This window comes from Eleginops maclovinus, chromosome 14, assembly GCF_036324505.1.
Source record: "Eleginops maclovinus isolate JMC-PN-2008 ecotype Puerto Natales chromosome 14, JC_Emac_rtc_rv5, whole genome shotgun sequence".
Taxonomy (NCBI): domain Eukaryota; kingdom Metazoa; phylum Chordata; class Actinopteri; order Perciformes; family Eleginopidae; genus Eleginops; species Eleginops maclovinus.
The window spans coordinates 11,667,912-11,687,638 of NC_086362.1; the positions used below are offsets into that span (position 1 = coordinate 11,667,912).

Genomic DNA, 19,727 nt, shown 5'->3' on the forward strand with positions numbered 1-19,727 from the left:
GCTCAGCGCTTCCTCCATGCATTCATTCACTCCGCAGCTGCATTAACCAAATCATTATGGGTGATCTTTTTTAACCAATCACATTTTGCAACAATCTCTAGCAGCCAATCATCGTGCTGCAGTCAAGCTTTAAAATTGTTCTCCTCTCTTGTGCTGTCACATGTGATTTCAGGTGTTTATGCAGCGGCCCGCCTACACCCCAACCACCTCCAGTCATCACATCCAGCACCCAGGAGAGCTAATCCAAAGACCTCAACAGACCTCTTCTTCATCCCTTCTTCATCCTCATCAAATCCAGATCGTCAACATCCCCACCAGTGTTTAGACCCCAGGGGGTGAGGGCTCTAAACACACAGCGGCACTTCCCCCTTAAGATACAGTATATGATGGCAGGATTGGAGTCTAATCGCTGATGACTATTAATAGTTCCATATTATGGTCCATGTGTAGATAAAGGTTTCTTAAACCATTAAAGGAAGTCCCTCCTGACTTCAATGCTTTTAGTCTTTGTTTTAAAACTTGATTTGTGACTCTGAAACAGCGCCGTTTGACTTTTTATTGCAAAGGAACTTGTAGAAAATATGATTATTAACCTAAATATGCATCTGTGGAAAGTGCACTGCCTTTTGCATGTCCTTGTTTTGATAAAGAAATAAAGGCATTGAAGTTTTCCAATGTTTTATAACAATAATGGGTATTTATAGTGTACAATGGTAATATCTCACATTTATGGGTTACTTCATCATCCGACACTTTGATGCAGCCCAGTCCTATTGCAGACAGTGTAGCTATTTGGAGAATTTCCCTCCTAGAAAGTCACACAGCGCATTGAGCGTTCCCTTATTTAATGGTTCAACAGCGATACCTACTCCCTCCTGTTTGAGAGCATTGTTTCCCTATGGTTATTGCGCCATCCGTTACCCCAGCGGATGCCTGGCTGACATAAATGCATACTTCCCATGCCAGCAGAGCAAATTAAACTGAATTGAAGGTGGAGAGAGAGAATAGGAGATTAAGTGAGAGATGGCCTGGAGAGAAAAAGAAAGAAAGAAAGAAAGAAATAGAGGAACAGAAAGATTAAGTAACATATTGAAAGAATGACTTGCAATCAGGAGTAGAAGAGGTGCTCTGACACACACACACACACACACACACACACACACACACACACACACACACACACACACACACACACACACACACACACACACACACACACACACATACAGGTTGGTCTTACTACTCTTGTAAGGCCCATTCTTCCTTTCTCTTTCAAGTTGTATGCATAGAGATCACTTTAATCTAGGTCTATGATGATTCTAAACCAGTGGCGAGCCGTGACTTTTGGGCCATCTGGCCTCTTCCCTCGTCGAGAAAAAAAACTCTAGCCTTAAGACGCTAATCAAGCCTTAACAATGCAACAAAAAGAGAAAGAGTTATTACAAACAAAAAGTTATTTATCAAGCAAAACGTTTTATTTAAAAATAAAAAATACAAATAATCATATCAACACACGCTGTATGTACTTCAGGGATATATTGAAACAACGGCCAAGGTGCAGAATCCATGAATGACCTTTTTTGGCCCTGCAATAAAGAATCTAACGCCACTCAGGCATTCCAATGCCAAACCCCAGTCAACACTCATAAAGGGATACTTAGACACTTGGGGAAATCTGCTTATATGAGAAGATCAATACTAAATTTATCGGCGCGTTCAATACTGCTTGAGGTATTTAGCCTAGCTTAACAGCAAGTGTGTGCCAGTGGATTGAAGCATGTAGCCGTCGTCAAAATCATTTTACCTGTACTGTCTCTCTGATTCTTGGTAAATTTGAGAGACTTCAATTATCTAGGGATTTAATTAACACTGGGGATTAAGATTATATTCTTTACTTCTAACCTTTATTTGAATCCAAACAAAACCTATACCAATAATAACCCTTTTAAATAAATCAGTAAGTGAAGAACTGTAGCCTAACAAGTTAGAGTTAATCTAAGATATGGACAAAGGGATTGAAATGTTATTTTCACATGTAAAGTGATATACAATATAGTCATGGCAAAGTTGTTACACAGATATGTTAAGTGAAAGTTTTAACAGTATGTCATTTTGACATGTTGAAATGTCATTTCCACTATTGCCAACTGAATTGCTACCAGTCAGCCTTCTTATTAAATGTTAAAAGGGCTTGCCGTATTTCTTCAGCCTTGACAAGGCAGCATTGTTCACCACCGGCAGGCACCCTCCATCTTAGGAAGGGGGGCGGGGGCTATTATATGCTTACCCTCACACCGTGTGTAAAGTGTCTCTTGTATCATCAGAGAGTGTGGCCCCCCACCTCTTTAAAGACAACCCACCACTGTCCAGGTTCACCACTGCAACAGCGACCACCAGAGGACCCCCCTGGGGAAAACAGCACCCCCTGATCCATGCACATGCTGTGGAATGGAGCCCACTCAGGGACACTCATTAACACACTGCACATACAGATCAGGCTTTCCTTTGTGTGATCTGATCTCTATGGCAATCCATCCCATGTTTCATTTCTTCCTTACTGTACATACAATTCATACAAACAGATCAACCTCTCCATGCAGCGGTGCCTCCTGCTGTGTACCTATGTTCCTCTCCCTTCTTTGTGTGCTGCTATCTGCAAATATGCTGATGTTGTCACCATTGCATTCCAAACACACACACAGCATGTCCAAAGGGCTCCGTGGGGTAAATATGTTTGGAGCCATCATGCCTCATCATCTAATCATAAAGGCCTTTAGGGTGCAGAGTAGGCCTGCTTCTCCCCTTCGCAATACATGCTGATAACACAATTCTCCCACAATGCCCTTCAACACGACAGATTCATATCTCAGAGGCCGTTCAGATGATTACGAAGAATGACTGAATAAAGTGCTGCTTTGCCAATTTTCTTTTTTGAAGGAGATAATTGATGTGTTTTGAGTTTTTCCAACACAGCTATTATTTTTTCAGACAAATCCAGCTGATTGTTCAGCATGCAATTGTGGTTACTTGTGTGATTCTCATTGCCTACTGATTTTCTAGACTCTTATGCTGTCTGAACCACCGTCAAAACCGGAATTACATATACTGCTGACAGAAAGGCTTGTTGATTTACAACTACTCTCTTCCCGTGCCAAATCAGGAATGTTGATTTGGAGTTGAACAGAGGCTTTCGTCAACCATTGTGGTTACAAGACTGATAAAGAGGCAAAGGTTTCCCACAAAAATACATTTGACGTGCACCGTGGAAGGAGCTAAACAACTGTAGGACCAATGTTGATTGCTGTGAGCTTTTAAGTAACACAAAAGCTGTTCATTAGTTTGCCAAAAACCTCTTCGTATACAGTTTCGATGGTAGGCACACATCGATCTCTAGGCCGGACATTTTGTTTTCGTCCTCCCTGTTTGAAAGAGCAATAATTCCTACAGCCACAAGAAGGCGTGAACACAAACATATTGGGGCATTTGCTAATGACTGACGATATCATTTTTCTTCCAAATTTGCCTCAGAGGGTAACAACACAGATTTGTAACTGAAATATTTAACGGTAATTTCTCTTTGCCCTGTCAGCATGCAAACCTCTTCCCTTCCTTTTCTCCACTGCCTGCCGATCATTAGTCAACATCCTTCCAACACGCAATATAAATAGATCAGTTACTCTGACAGGTGTTGTGTCTGGGTAGCAAATCCCCATGCCTTGCCTTGTTCGTGAAGGATCTGGATTGAGGCTTTTAGATGTCTCGTCAGAGCAGTAAATGTTTCCCTGTAAACACTCTGCATTCTTGAATATCATGTTGGCCTATAAACATCTTCAGTTATTTTTAACCTGATGTACATGTGTTGTGTAAATAGATGCATAATTCTACAACATGGTGCATGGTAGTATATGTCTATTGCCGTCTTTTCTTTGGACACAATCATGTATTTGATGGGGAAAAGATATAGGAGCATTTGTGTTAATATTTTCAAAAACAGATAGCCTTTTTTTGGACAGGAGAGTAATAATAACCAAGATTTATATTTAGTTAATATTCCTCCACATTATCCAATAAAGCACAAATGAACTCTGACTACATTTATTTTTACTTTTTTTAAAGACATTTTTTGGGGTCTTTTTGCCTTTCATCGGATAGGACAGTGGAGAGTGACAGGAAAGTGGGAGAGAGAGTCGGGGTGGGATCTGGAAAGGACCACGGGTCAGGAATCGAACCCGGGTTGCCGGCGTACGGTGCAGGTGCCCCAGCCAGTCGGGCCACGGCCGGGGCCCTCTGACTACATTTTGCACATTCTTGCACACATGTCTGCACAGCCCACCACTTTAAAAGTACAATTCACTGTAGTTTGCCATATATTGCCACATGTTCATTGTCCTAAGTGTTTTTTTTCTGTTGTGTAAATACATTTCTTTAGCATTTTCTTTTCTCATGCTAAAGAGCTTCTTAAAAATACTTCTTTCTATTATCCTTCTATTTTTGACTAACTTTTACTACTTATTTTCATAGCTTGTTTATGTTGGCACCACCAGACACCAAATCAAATTCCTTGAATGTGTAAACGTACGTGGCAATAAACTTTATTCTGATTCTAATTCTGAAAAACTGTTAAACCAGAATTTTTTCAAAAGAAATTTGAACGTTTTCTGTGTTTATTATGAGCTTGAAGATAGTGTAAAGGTGAGACACACATCATAATACAGTTTTAGGTAAACAGTCAGCTAGTACTGTGTATGCATACACCTACACACCCCTATAAGGCAAACATCAGTAATCTGCATTTGGCTGCACCACTGTGAGGCAACAATTATGTAGTTTGAGGAAGCACAAATTCTACCTCTTACTGGAACAAAGCTTTTCCAAATGTGTAAGTGTAGAGCTTTCAAGCCAAGACAAAATGCACCCAAGGAGACTTTTTGTGGTTAAAACAAAACCGTTGTCATATCTAAGACAACCAAATGTATTTGTGTTCAAACAACTCACTCTTTGTTAGTCATTATTAGGGAATTTGATGGATTTGTGATAATGACAACAACAAACAGGGTAGACGGCTTCTTTGGCGTGTTGACTGTTTTTCTTGTCTGATTACACGGCACACTTGATTTGTCTCATTTCAGGGATGAGCAGGACTGAGATGGTAGCACTGTGATTCGGGGGCTTGGTACCATCAATTCAATTCAATTAGTTTTAATTAGCTCAATGGAGAGAAAGAGGAAAAAGCAACAACCTCACAGGGTCCTCCAACAATGAAATGAATTACTCATGAGTGAAAGCTTATCAAATCAGCCAGCTTTATATGAAGGGAATATTAAATCAAGGCGCTGGAAGACATACGACTGAAATGAGTTATACTGCTATTTAAAAGGCATGAAATCTCTATTGGATTCCAATCAGATCACGATAACAGGCTGGTGGTTATTTGATGATATTTGGTGTATTATACACTCAGTCTGACATCTGTCTGCTATGAGATATTTTCATTTATTTTTTAGATGTTGCCTTTGAATGGAAAACTCTCTTTGCACCAAACAGCATTGACTCACATTTGATTGAAGCGTACATCTAACAATGGCCGCAGAAACCTTCAGTTTCGTGAAAGGGGGGGCTCTGACAAATGTCATATACATGAGAGCACTCTCTGAGTATAACCTATCAGAAGACAATGTGGGTTTTTGGGAAAGGCGTCTTTGTAAACAAACCTGCAATTCTCCATACTGACATCCAGCAATATATTAGAACAGTTCTTAACCTTTATGGATGGTAACTTGACTGGTCTACGTGTCACGATTTGCTTTGTCCCATGAGTTGCGAGCAGTTTTACCAAGAGTGATTTCTCATTCTTTCTTTAAATTGTTTATTGGAGTTTGGATCCCCAAGATACTAAAACTATCCAGGTAGATTTTTTTTTTTTTTTATGTTTTTGAGCAGAATATTGGATTGTATTTGTTTTCTGTCCCAATACATCCAAAATGTATAGGATGCTGAGATGTTTTTACCTATGCTTTGAATTTGTTAGGGGAGAAAAACTCCATTGTCACCTATCTTTCATCCTGTAAATTGTTCAATTTGGTTATGTATTTAGATCCATGTTAGGGACCAAGCAGTAAGGTAACAGGACAAATGAGTTGTTTAAAGAAACTGGGTTTTTTATTTACCCAAAAAACATTCTAAACCAAGAATCTCAATGAGTAGGCCTGTAAAAAGCCCAACAGAAAATACAGTACTTTTAATTAATATATCAGTATATTAACAGGTGTTAGTTTCTCAACAAACTGACCTGGCACAAGGACAAAACAAGGAACATATATACAGTAGTGGCTTTGCCAAACCAAATAGAGAACAAGGGGTAATTATGATTAACAGAATACAAAAGGAAGGTGACCAGTCCCAAATCCCCCTTTGACATGGAAGCATGTGGTTTGTCCCAATTTGGCCCAATTGGCTGCTTGCAGTATTCACCTGACCTCAGCCCTCAGCCACACCTTTTTCTGAACCAGGAAGTAACTTCCCCCAACGACCACGGTAACTCAAAGACAAAGAAAGTGATTAACACAAACAAAGACTTGTGTTAGCTGTGTTGAAATGTATGAGAAAAAACTAATTACTGTCAGGTTACAAGCAAATAAAGAGTTTACCATTTAAATCAAATGTGTGCTGTTAGTTGTTGGTATGCTTTACTGCAACTGAAATGAAGCAAAGCTACTGGAGGTGAGGTGTATTCGTTTTACACTGTGTGGCTGTGGCCATTACACATTACTATAATATATAAGTATGTATAACACTGATAAATATCTGCAATTAAATAAAACAAGATGAATCTATATTATTTATTGTAAAGAATGTGTCAAAATGGTCAAATATCTATTTATTTGGGCAAAGTATCAGATAGTAACTCAAAATGTAAATGTAACACTTAATTCAGACACATGTATTATTAACTGACATAACTAAAAAAACAATATACAAGACTACAATTGCCACCTACCATGCTTCATCATCTTTGTTTTAATCTGTTATTTTGGCCTGAAAAATGTAATTCTGAGAGGTGTCAATATTCTTTGGCAGGCGGCCCTAATAGCACGCAGCTCAATAGGGCAGTGATTGATACCCCTCCTTCAGATCCATTGTGATTTCTCTGTCGACAGAGCGGTCGCCTCTGACGTGGACAGACCTTTAAAGCAGAACAGGCTGATGGCTACATGAATGGTATGTACTATAAAACACTCAAAGAGACATCATTGATCCATGTGTCAATAGTGTGGTCAATTTTCCAAATGGTTTGTGATTGACGAGCACTAAGGATTTAACTAGCCGTTAACTAATTTTGCTTTGGTACTCTTAACATGTATATTTTTTAGATATTCGCTGACCTTTTAGACTTATCATGGAAATCTATGATGAAATGAAGTCCACACTGCACTGACCAAACAATCCTGTGAATGAGAAGTACAGGTGTAAATGAAGACTTTTACCATGACAATGTGTTGACATGATGAGGGACATGATGAGCGGACCCAGTTGTTCTCCCACTGAAGAAAGACGGAGAAACAGAGCACAGTGAGGCCAGGAAAGGCCTCTAATGAGGAACTTTGTCAGCCCAGTGTCTGACATGATGAGGAGAGGGAATGAAGAGAAAGTGAGAGCAGGAGAGAAATGTAGCTCCAGCTTCAAATGGCCTCCCTGACTTAAATGACCCTCTTCTCTGCCAAGATCAAATAGCCCCATTTGTGCAGGTGACATCTTGTTTTCACCATGAGCAATGGCAATGCAACCTTCAGGGTAACAGGTGAGGGTGCAGCAAAAAGGGAATGGCTTGGCTAGTCCAAACTGATCCCTCTTGTTATCTGATGAAATACACAGAACCTTGTTTTCAATTATTGATTAGGGTTTTCAGGGTGCAGATGTAATGCATTAAACTTACTGGCAGTGCTCTTTGGCGTAGTAAAAACTTTGAATTCAGTTGGCACAAGAACAAATGTGGATATTCAGATTATCTAGAAAATCATTCTACTTGAACAAATAGCTCTGCCTCTCAACATTACCATAACTTTGAATGCATGGCTGAAATAATATGAATTTTGCAAGTAGACTATGTGTGATAGAATATTAGAGTGATACTTATTATTATTATTATTATTACTTAGCGTATTATTTTGTTTGCTATTACTTGTATCTTGAGACACTTAAAGTGCTGTTATGTTAATATGTGTCATTATTCAGGGACTTTCAACTTGTTAAATAAACCTTTACTCAATATGCTTTCTTCTTTATAATAGTGTTTATCATTCATTTGTATGAGGGATATGTTTGTGCGTATCCAAGTAAATGCAGTGATGAGGAGCATGCCTTCTTTAGAATAAAATGTCTTTTATGCTGTTTTTCTCCCTTTACGGTGATGAGCTCATGGACCCACTGTTTTGTTTACATAATTGCCCGTGGAAATGTTGGAGGGTCTAGGCAGTCATTAGCAAATAATAGCAGCAGTGCACCTGATGGTTGTATCTGAAAGTTTGTGACTCATTAGTAATTATTCCATTTTGCTAGACAGTGTAGTGTATATAATTAGGTTCACAGCTAGCTGAGGATAGGCTCTGCTTTCATCTTTGATATCATTATTTGAGGCAGCTGTGGCCGTACTTCAGGGCATTATTTGTGTAATGTCATCTTTTATCTAGATGTTGTTGATATGGGACTGTATAGTTACCCTCCTTCTTTAATTTGAGTTGATCATAATTAATGAATAATTGTTTTTCTTGAAATCCCTCACTGGGTTATAAGGTTTACACACTGACACACATTTTCTTTGGCCAAACTATTCTTTAAAATATTCACACAGGAAATTGGAGTACTTTTAACAGCATTTCAAGGACCTCCCTCTCGCTTTCCTCGCCCAGGGTGAAGTAGCCTTCTCCAACCGGAGCGGGGCGTGTCTCTGTGGGCGGCCTCCTCAGTGCGGTGCCGCTGCCTGTGCTGCTGATGCTGCTGTGTCTCTTCCAGTGGATGCAGGTGGAGATGCGTCAAATCCACCAGAAATACCAAGAAGCATCCGACAGAAACGCGGCGACGGAACCTCCAAAATAAAAGCCACCGAATGGTATACTAATAGAGGAGTTTTATTTTGAAAACAAAATCTGAAGTCGCATGTTCTGCCTTGTGGTTGTTGTTACAGTGGGGATGCAGGTGGAGCGAGTCGGCCAGGATCGTTCACATCTGTCTTGAAGGAGAGAGGGGGTAAAGAAAACCTACGTTCCGGTCTGATCTACGCTCTGGATAAAAAAAAAAAAAAGAAACAAAGAAGCGTGAACTGCTACATATTTAACCAGGGATCTTTACAAACCTCCCCAAGACTGGAGAATATTATCGGAGGGATTGCTGCAAAACACAAGTAATGACTTTTCTCTTCTTTTCTGTGACTACATATTTCTGTGGGGGGATTTGTCACTCTATGCTAAAGCCGTACACATGATGACAGGTGAAGTCCAGGAAAAATGTCTTACAAATAGACTGAACATACCAATAATTAACAATTGTTGGCTTTGTTCTTCTGAGAGGCAGCCAGCAGCAAACGATGCGTAATGGGTCAATATTTGGAGGAGATTTGGGAGGCGAGTGGATTCGTGGTCTGCTGTTTGTTTTCTGCGGTTCTGGGAGCAGACCCGTTGAATTCGGTGTGATGGACGTATATGTTTGAAGCCACGCGTGACAGAGTGTGGGAATTCAGGAAAGAAATATCACAGTGATCGCTGAAAGTCCGTGTTTCTGTAAGATGTGGATTTACTTACGCAGACGACTTGTGAAGGGTTATTCTTCCAGCTTCCGACACTCGGGATATCGTTTTATTTCAACAGCTCCTTTTGTTTTTTCTAAATTGTAGACAGTGAGAAACAGTGTAGTCTGTTGATGATACATGTGGCCTAATTTTCACACACACAGCATGCGTACTTGTACACGTACTTCTCCTTCACTCCAAATCCCTGAATTAAAATGTTGCTGGAATGCCGATCGGGATTTTGCCAAAATAGCCTCAGTTTATCATTAATTATTACCAACTAATTTATATTTTAAATGCTGTAATAGAAGCTTTATGACGCGGGGAATTAGGCCACCGGAGGGTATATTCTACTTTCTTTACTGGACAGCTGCATTATAATTGGGTGCTGGAGGGCAGCCTGGCTGGTCAGACCCTCTGTGGTGTTCATGCCCTCTGAGAAGTGTTTATCTCTAAGTTGATGTGAACAGCACGACGTGGTGAAATGCGTACAGTACGTGGATATTTGGGGGCTTTATATAGCGCCGAGTCCTGCTGCAACTGTATGCAGCGACTCCTGCGCCACCGTGTCGCCAAACGCCCACTGGGGTGCGTAACGGTGTCTCTACACAAAATCCGCGAACCAGAGGATATATAACAAGGACTACAAGCCGGTAGATCACTGACTATGTGATACCAGTCGGGTTGTGGGTTTAGTTGTGCTAACAATAATTAAACAGAGCTGATGTACGGTAGTTCAGAGCCGCAGAGGCAGCGATGGGAGGTGAGGAGGAAAGCAGACACCACATACCGAGGGTCCCTGTAAGCGTCTGTGGGAAAACTGAGATACTGTGCCTTTTTATACCAAAGATGTGTTGAGTTTTTCAGAATAAATATGCCACTTCCAACTACATTGTTCATAAATATTTGTCTTTTGACCACCAAAATCACTTCTCCATCCTTGATAGACGGTGGCTACGTGGGGAAAATTTCAGTTATTCACTTTTTATTTAATTCTAGTGACTTTACTCACAGTGACACAAGATTTTGTGTGCATATTAATGAAACGTCTCAAAGCTGTAAATGACTGCCGTGAACTTATTGGTTGAAAAGGAAAGTACAACACAGTAGGGATTATTTGCTGAAGCACACACTGGAAAAGGTAGTGCTAATTGAGTTTTCTGTACCCTTAATGCAAATGAAGTGCTAGAAAACAAGGAAGGTGGTGTGACTCATTTCCTTTGTGATGCCAAACATTTGAGGACTTTACTGGCACTTGACCAATGGATCAAAACTACATTTTAAAATTGTAAATTCATCAACATTTATATAGAGAATTAGAGCAACAATATTACTTTTCCTGAGCACAATTTCACATCCAGTTGTCAATTCCAAATTAGGCGAAAAAGACCCGACTATCAGTCATGTTTGGACAATGGGGCTGGAAATACCTTCTCCTCTTTATAATACAATAGGAAGACACAACTGGCAGAAAATGGGCCCATACATGATTCCAGTTTTGCTCTCCGAGCTTTCAGCGTACTTCATGAAGGGTGCTTAACATTGCCTTTGTGGGTTGAGATGACTTATAATAATTGCAAATTCCCCTGCAATTTGAATAATTTCTCCAGACCTTTTCACTGTTCGTTATGTGGTGAGTGCCAGAAGTGGATTTGGGGTCCTGTGCTTCTTTTTGTTTTCGCTCATCCCTGTGACATTAGGCTCCTAACAACTTTCCTGCATACAAATCTCCAGCTTTTCAACTCAAATGCCATCATTTTGGGTCAACACACACTCAGCATGCCATTTGAACACTGCGGAAGAACAACACCTTTTCAAATGCATAATTTGACTTGTAAGTGTTTGTTATGCATGCCTGTATATTACATTTGTAGAGGGACTGAATTTAATGATGGAGCTCTTATAAGATATTCGGTCTCATGCTGGGTATATTTAGGCCAAGCGCAGCCTGTGAAGCAGCTGTCAGATTGCAAGCATCAGTCAGAAACTCCATCGTTTCGCGGGTCAGTTTTTTGAGTGGCTGTCATATTCCCCTGACAGAGAGCAGAGGCACTGTTTTCTGTCTCACCTCTATCAAAACATTAGCCCTCACACCCTCCATACGCCCCTCCCCGCCCTGTCGCACCCCTCCAGTTTACCGCAACAGAGACCGAGGGATTGAAATTTGTAAGAAGAGAGAATCAGAATGGGTAATCTTCCTGTAATCCCACGCAAGGAGGCAAAGAGAGCAATATGCCTCATTAACTCACGCTTCTGCCACTCGCCGTCTGGCCCTCATCCATCTTCCCGTCCAGCATCCCCCCGCAGAGTGGGAGAGCTGCGAGGTTAAAGGAGCTTATGGGAGCTATAGGGAAGACAGGCACTTTCCCTTGCATAAAAAAGAGTAGGGAATTTGATAGGAAAATGAAGGATTTCTTCCTACTTCTCCTCACTCCCTCCATCTTAGCTTTGGGGGCCATTATGAACAAGACGTGCTCCGCCAGCTCTTTTGTCTTGCCCGTCAATCTCTTTTTTTCTTTTGATTAAGCAGTTGCTGAGTAGACATGGAACAGCCTATGATGGACAGCTGGATTGAAAGACCTGGCTTTGTCTCGGAGTGATTGCATGGAATGATTTGTGAGAGAAAGGGAAGGGGTGGTGGAAAGATCGGAACAAGAGGGGAGGGATACAGTATGGCCCATCGATCTGATCGAGTTTCGCCCTTTCCTCCTGTGTGGCCTCACCGGTAGGATATCCGTGTCTAGATTTGTACTTATATTAGTCATTCTGGGCGGATATTTATTATTGAGGATGTAAAAGTCAGTACATCTCTTGTCATTCTGTCGGAGGCAGAGAAAAAGACTCAAAATTGATGCGTGATAGCAGCAGTTGAGTTCAAAGCTCTCTACGCAGCTTTTAACAACTTGTCTTTGGTCTTTCTAATTGAGAAATAGTTGAGAGACTTGGGTGTTGAAAACCCTGGATTTGTGCCACGTACTCTACTGTATTCCGCAAAGATTGGGTCATGAATTCATGAAAGCTCGCACGTTGAATCTTGGATGAGGACTTTTTTCTTCTCTCAAACAGTTGAAAGTAATGGAATCCCAGCCTCCTTTTAAAAAATCAGAGTAACCCACAAAAAGCAGGCCAATGAATTAATGAAGATATTCTTCATAGCCTCCAGTGGTCTGATTTGAAATATTTGCATTTCCATATTTTCTGCCTTTTAGGAGGCTCAGCTTGATATTCCTAAAGAGAATGAGGGAGTATCAATAATGGAGGGATAAAACAGGCATTTTGTCATTTGAGCATCTTTCTTTTTGGCCTCACCTCAAATATCATCTCCCTCGGGTGTCATCCCACTTTGACTTGAGAGGATTTGGGACTGGAGAGTTTATCAGGACCGGTTTATGTTTCAGGTGTGAGACATATCTCTTTGGCACCCGCCAGTGAGCTGTTTAACCCAAATAACTCCAGCGCAAAGGCAGCTGCTGTTTCTCAGGTTTAAAAATATCACCCCAGTCTCCCTACCTCCCCACTTGAAAGGGCATGTTCTGGACAAAGCCAGCTGATATTAACACACTGCAATCCAAAGACTTCCTCTCTGAGTTTGGAGTAAACAGTGGTGTTTTTTTTTTTTTTACACTGCAGAGCCTGTTAGAGACTCACTTGGCTTTGTCTCATCTTCCAAACCAAGTCGGTCTCCATCTTTGTCTGAACTGTACCCAACCATTCTAGCATATGCTAACATGTGGTTAGCTGTGAAAGGATTCTATTTCAAACTGGAGCAGGTTGCATAACATGGAAAATGGGACAAAAAAAAACCCAACATAAGAGTTTTATGCTCATAATTGAACAGTGGGTGTTAGTTACTAATCCTTATGCTGTGGGATATCACTCATCCAACACTATTTCTAGTTGTGCATAATCATACAATTTGTTTGCATAATAATTATATATCTAGCTAAACAATAGAATTTGCTTTCAAAGACAAGCGCTGGACGTTAGTATCAATGTCATTTAGTCGCTGTTTGTACAGAGCCATATGCAATAAAATACATAAGCCTTTTTTCTGTAGTCAACAAAGCATATCATGAGATTCTCCACCTGAAAAATATACAGCAAATATACACAGTATAGAACTTTCAGTCATCACTTTTGAATTATGTCCCCCCTTCTGATTTGCTTATGAGTAACACATAAGGTGTAGCTAACACCATGGACATACAGCGTCATCAGTCTGTTAATGCTTGTTTTTTCACTCTTTATGTTTCTTTCTTTAAAACTCCTCTTCCAAACTCCTTAGCTGACTGAGCAAAGCTGTAAATATTGCTCACAGTGTGGAACTCTTAAGAGAATTGCTGTGCTCCACCGTACTTCATTCCTCTCCCAGAAATCCATAAGGCTTTTGTCTCTTCTGTCACACAGGAATTTATTTCCAAAGTGCCACCCTGCAGCAAAATCAATACAAGTTGTCCAAAGTTGAGCCATACATGCTAAAAACTGTCACCCGCACAACTCCAATATCAGCTATTTCCAATATCAGAATGCCAATGTTCCTATGGCTCTGTTCACTTGCTGAATTTAAGTCTGGATTGTCCCCACCTGTTGGAAGAACGGTCTGAGCCACAGAGGGCACTCTGGGGCTGATGGAGGTCATGATATTGAGAGACTGTCTACTGTTACGACCGCGGTCACACTCGCCCTCATCATGGCGTCACTTCACCTGCCAGGCAATGGAGAGGAAGGCCTATTCTGCGAGCCACAATGGCCACTTCACCGCTAAGAGGGAAAGACTTTGGCAGAGCACAATGGGTCCTTTTAGAGAGTTGGTGGTGCTGCTGCTGCAGAGGCATGCATTGGGTTTGTGCAGCCAGCATACCTTCATCAGGCTTCTCTCGTAACAGATACGATGGCTCTCTGTTTGCAGACAGCCAAAGGGCAGAGTGTGGGAATAGCCACCCTTTATCCCATAGAACTCTCTCGTCTAGCGCTCTCAGCAGCCAAGGACATAGGTTGAGCAGGAAGGGTCAAACAATTGTACAGCACCATTCTCTCAGTTGTAATGAGTCGGGAATAGACACGCAAAATTGAGCGATTACTACTGACACCATTTTGGGATTCAAAAGAGAACACAGAAATGAAATGTGTATTCGAATTTAATCACATTTAGCTTTATCGTATTTTTATAGTTGTTATGTATCTTGTTTTGATGCACTAACTGTAGCTCTTCCACATTTACCTGGCTTTTTGGCGGTGGTACAAATTGAAAGTTTGATAGGTAAGGTGTTCATTTTTGTTGGTACCATATGTCCCAGAACAAACATTAGTTTTAATGGCTTCTCTTGTGTTGATGCAGATTTTCTTTGCCATCTTCCTTTCTGTCAGGGCCATATGAGGCCTGTGTCACATTTGCCACTTTCACAGTTTGAAGGGGAGAAAAGCAGAGATGTGAAGGCTGAGTGTTTTTAAATGATGATAAGAGGAAAAGAGGGGGAGGGTGGGGGAGAGGAGAGAGTGAGAGCAGAGTCATAAACAATCCGTCCCTCCCTCCATCTCAGTCCGGCCATTTCAATCCAGAGCTTTAGGGAGACTTGCTGACTAACTGCTCTGATGCTGTGCAGACTTTTCTTTAGTCTTTTGGACCATGTCCCTTGCCACACTTGGATATTCATAGCTGTTTAGTGCATTGCTGTTTCATACTTTTTTCTTCTCAACTTTCATATTTCTTATTCACAACCATTGCCTTGTTGGATCTACTCTAAAACATATACAACCCAATAGTGACACAGAATGTATTTTATTTGTTTCTGCATTTCCCAGAGAAAAAAAAGGAAGAGCACAGAAAACACATGACAAGACCGATTGAATATTGGAAAGGCGAATTGCAGTTTAGTGCAGTGCTAAAAAACAGCATTGATGTCACTGATACTAAGCTCTACGGGTGTTATATAACATATACATTTGTCATAGCCAATATCTTTTTAATCAATCAGTGTTTTCAAACATCTAAAGATGTCCAAAGCGGCACCCTCTCGAATCATTGCCCAGATATTGAAAAAGCCCAGATCGGATTGTTTTTTGATCAGAGCCACTCTTGTCATTAATGCTGCTGATTGTGGGGGTTTAGCACTTACCGGGTTGCCAAGTCTCCCTTTCTCTCAGTCCAGGATTTATCAGTGTCACACCATTTGTCATGATATTCCGGGACTAGAATCCATGTATTGTGCCTTTTATTCTGCAGCAAGTCCCTAGAATAACTTAGATTTGACACTGCCCCTGGTGTATAGCAGCTGTAAAGGGTGTGACACAGTAGGTGTGTGGCAACATATTGTTTCAGCAGCAGAGATGCTTCTGCCTGTTTTTACAGAGTGGGAAAAGTGTCAGGGATTTCCATAAGGGTATAAGCTGTTGCTCTGTTACATTTTTTTTTAAATGAAATTTAGAAACACAATACGTGATTTCTAAATATTAATAGGTTAGAACGCATAAAGCTGGAGACACCGCCTGGATTTAAAGAACAGGTTGCTTTACAGACCTTTATTACCTCAGATATTTACATTTTAATTTATCAAATCACAGTGGCAGTTTTTCCTAAACACAGGTTCATTCAATTGTATCTTCTCAGAACAAATATCAGACTACAAAACTGTTGGGTAATAGTGTCCAACATTCAGTAAGAGGAAAGATCAATATCATCACAGTGAATAGCTTCCAGGCTGACAGAGAATCAACAGAGAAAACAAGATGGTAGGAAACCAACAGACCTCTTAGGTCTTCCAGAGCACAGATGCTGTGTTGAAAGTCAGCCCCACCAAATACCTATCAAACTTCTTCAGAGCATTATCGATCGAGAGCTCTCTCTCTCTTGCCAAGCCATTTTCTCCAAGGATCTGCAAGACGGCACTTTGCTCCGGTTACCCACTATTCACTCACTAACCCTGCTCTGCCATCAGCCGTGAATCTATAAGACTTAGTCACACCTATGTGGCCCGGGGCAAGTCAATGAGGAGAGAGTGAGCGTGTTGTTCTCTCCTCCAACATTAACGTCTCCATCTTCTTCCTGCTTTCACCTTTTTTTTTGTAAGGGAGGGAAAGACAAACTAAGTCCCTGCATTTCTCACAGTGCAGCGGTTTTAATAATTACCAGGCATTTTTTCTATATTTGCAAAATGATCATATCAGTGCTCATCAATCTTTGATGGCAGAAGACATCATTATTGTTCTGTTGATGATTACTGAATACATTGAATGGGAATGTGAGACTGGAGATTCCGGTTGGGAAATTCAATTAATTTAATATGATGGCTGCATAATTTATTATAAAACTGCATAATTATTATATATGGATTGCCACAGGAAAACAGTTTTCACTACAACTCAATCCAATCATAAACATCACACTAGTCTTGTATAGCCTTGCAAATCCATGCTACACCTCACAAGCTCAGTCTCTGCCATGACATTTAAATCAGAGAAGCAAACACTTAAAACTATTTGAGCACAACAGATGTGTGCTGGAATAATCAGTAAAATATGGGCCGTGTAAAGAAGATGATGTGACTCGTAAAATCCTGTGAACAACAATTTCATCTACAGCAGGTGTTATACATCACAGATATAAAAGAGAAAAAAAAGCTTTTTGCTAACACTTTTTATTTATTTTTGACCTTACATTTATTCCAAAAAGTGTATTCTGGAATAAGTAAAACATTGTATAACAGCTGCCATGTTTAGTACAGATTGAAATTCAGAAGATAAGTCAAATATGAGCCAAGTAATTTTAATCATCCGTCAGTTGCAGAAAGAATTTACATTGATATTTGGGTGAAGGATAAAACTCTGAATCAGCAGACTCTCAAAGAAAATGCCTAGCTCAAGGCTTGAACCTTGTCAGACCAAAATGGGTAATATAGAAACAAGAAGAAGATTTTCCACAATAGTCTATGTACTTGTTTCGTGCATCTGTATGACTGACAAGCCTTACCGAAACATTGCATATATTTTTCTTAATATTGTTCCTTTATTTATCTCTCCTCACTCCACTACTTAAATGCTTAGCGCCTGCTCTGAGAATTACAGTGACCTTCCTTGATGTCATTAAGTGCTTGTGGCATATCCCACAGTGCATTGCCACCTCCAGCTGATCCGGTTCAGAGTGGGACTGCTGAACCAGAAACAATGGGTGCAAGATGCACTGTGGGATAGACCGTGAGGACTCAATGACCATCAAGGAAGGACATGCTTTATGCACACGGCCCATTGGCACACTTCAGCACCACATACTTCACAGACAGCTCCCAGCGCTGCCATTGTGTTGTGAGCGGCTGTGTATTCAGCACCACGGACAGTCCTCTAGCCGTATGCATTGTTTCTGCTCTCGCACACTGTGCCCTTTTCTTTCTTTGAATAATCGGATGGTAATGACTTGACATGAGTCGGATTTTCTGGGGTTTTCAAAGATGTTGTCAGAGCAACAAGTCATTAAGTCAAAAGCTGCAAAAGTGCATGCTTAGTGTCAGGATCATGGTAAAGACAAATACATGTAATTTGTCTGGATACAACCTCATTTTAAGATTTATAATAAAGTATTTATATGAATATCATTTTAGATAAGAGCATGCAAATCATAAGGATATTTTTTATGTAACAATCACACCTACTTTTTTCATCACAAAAAGATACTTTAATTCAAAGAGTGCACTCCAAAATAACCAAACTAGCAGGATGACACTAAATAGGATTAATCTGCCAGAAACCGCGTTAATTACACATCAATGTCTTTCACAAAGCCTCATGTCAGCTAACCTTGACATTTACATTTACTTTTGCATTGCACAAAAACCTTTTACATTCTACTTAAGTAGCTCACCCTGGTCACACATGCTGCATGCCAGAGTTCACATGCTCTATAGATGGATTAGTTCACAATTTGAACCCAATTTCTGAAGAAAAGTCAATACTTTTAACATTTTTAAATCATTTTCTCTCTGTGGCTATAAAATGCAGTTTCTAACAAATAGCAGGTAGATGTAAGAGAGCATATATATCAATAATGAATTAAATTTAGACTATTAATCGTATTACAAAACTCCCAACATCGATTGGCTCAGTGCAAACTGTTGCACTCATATTTCATCATTGCAGGTCTGGAGAACCTGAAACCAACTTTTGAAATAGGAATCTTTTCACCGAGTCAATACACAGCACAGCAATAAAGGACAGGAAAGTATCTCCACTATGGTATAATAAAGCTGCATTTACACTATCTGTACTTCCAGCAGCACACTTTAGGTTTGTTTGGCAGTGTTTTGTTTAACAGTTATCATGTCAGGAGTTTCTCAGACTGAATTTCCATGACAATACTTATTCATGGAATATACAAGCACTGTTTATGATAATCACATTTTACATACATATTTGTTACATCCTAGCTTATATTGAAAATATATAACAAGTCCAGCAAATTTTTGTAGTGTGTAACTTTAATTTACATTACCTTTTTTGCCTCCTAGCTGTGAATTTATTTTATTAATTTTATATAAAATAAATATAAAATGTATGCAAATATAATCTGTAGGCAGCTACTTATTTTTGGCTTTCTTTAGGTGGTCCATTCTGTCACCAAACAGGATTATTCAGTCAGCAGCCTTATTCATAGGAGCAGGGAAACTCAATTGCATATCAAAGGTATAAGTAAACAGTCTGACAGTGGCTTACTTCGTGCACATAAACAGAGCCAGTGCTGAAAGGAGAGCCACGCTGTTGAGTCATTGCCATGGACAGTTATTTTCCTCAGCCAATTCTTCCTCCTCTCCCGAATCTCTTCTCCAGACAATTGTTTCTGAGGGAGTGGGAGTGTTTCAGAACCTTGGATAGCTCTAGATCCTGGACCGCTGCTCTCTCCTGCTGCCTCGTTTCCCTGCTAAAGCACTAAGGCGCTTTTCTTTCAGCACCTAGTTTCACA

The 19,727-nt window shown here is 40.3% G+C and overlaps 1 long non-coding RNA gene across 2 annotated transcripts in view; it reads left to right on the plus strand.

Moving 5' to 3' along the window:
- Positions 1-6,493: 6,493 nt before the first annotated feature.
- LOC134876080 (uncharacterized) overlaps positions 6,494-19,727 on the plus strand; it is a 35,429-nt gene continuing 22,195 nt past the window's right edge. Inside the window, exons 1-4 of one of the 2 annotated variants that reach the window (XR_010167338.1) lie at positions 6,494-6,534; positions 7,158-7,218; positions 8,907-9,106; positions 9,182-9,397. This is a non-coding gene — a long non-coding RNA (uncharacterized LOC134876080). Of the gene's footprint in view, positions 6,535-7,157; positions 7,219-8,906; positions 9,107-9,181; positions 10,607-19,727 lie in introns of those variants that run through there. The other variant, XR_010167337.1, reaches the window with a different exon arrangement.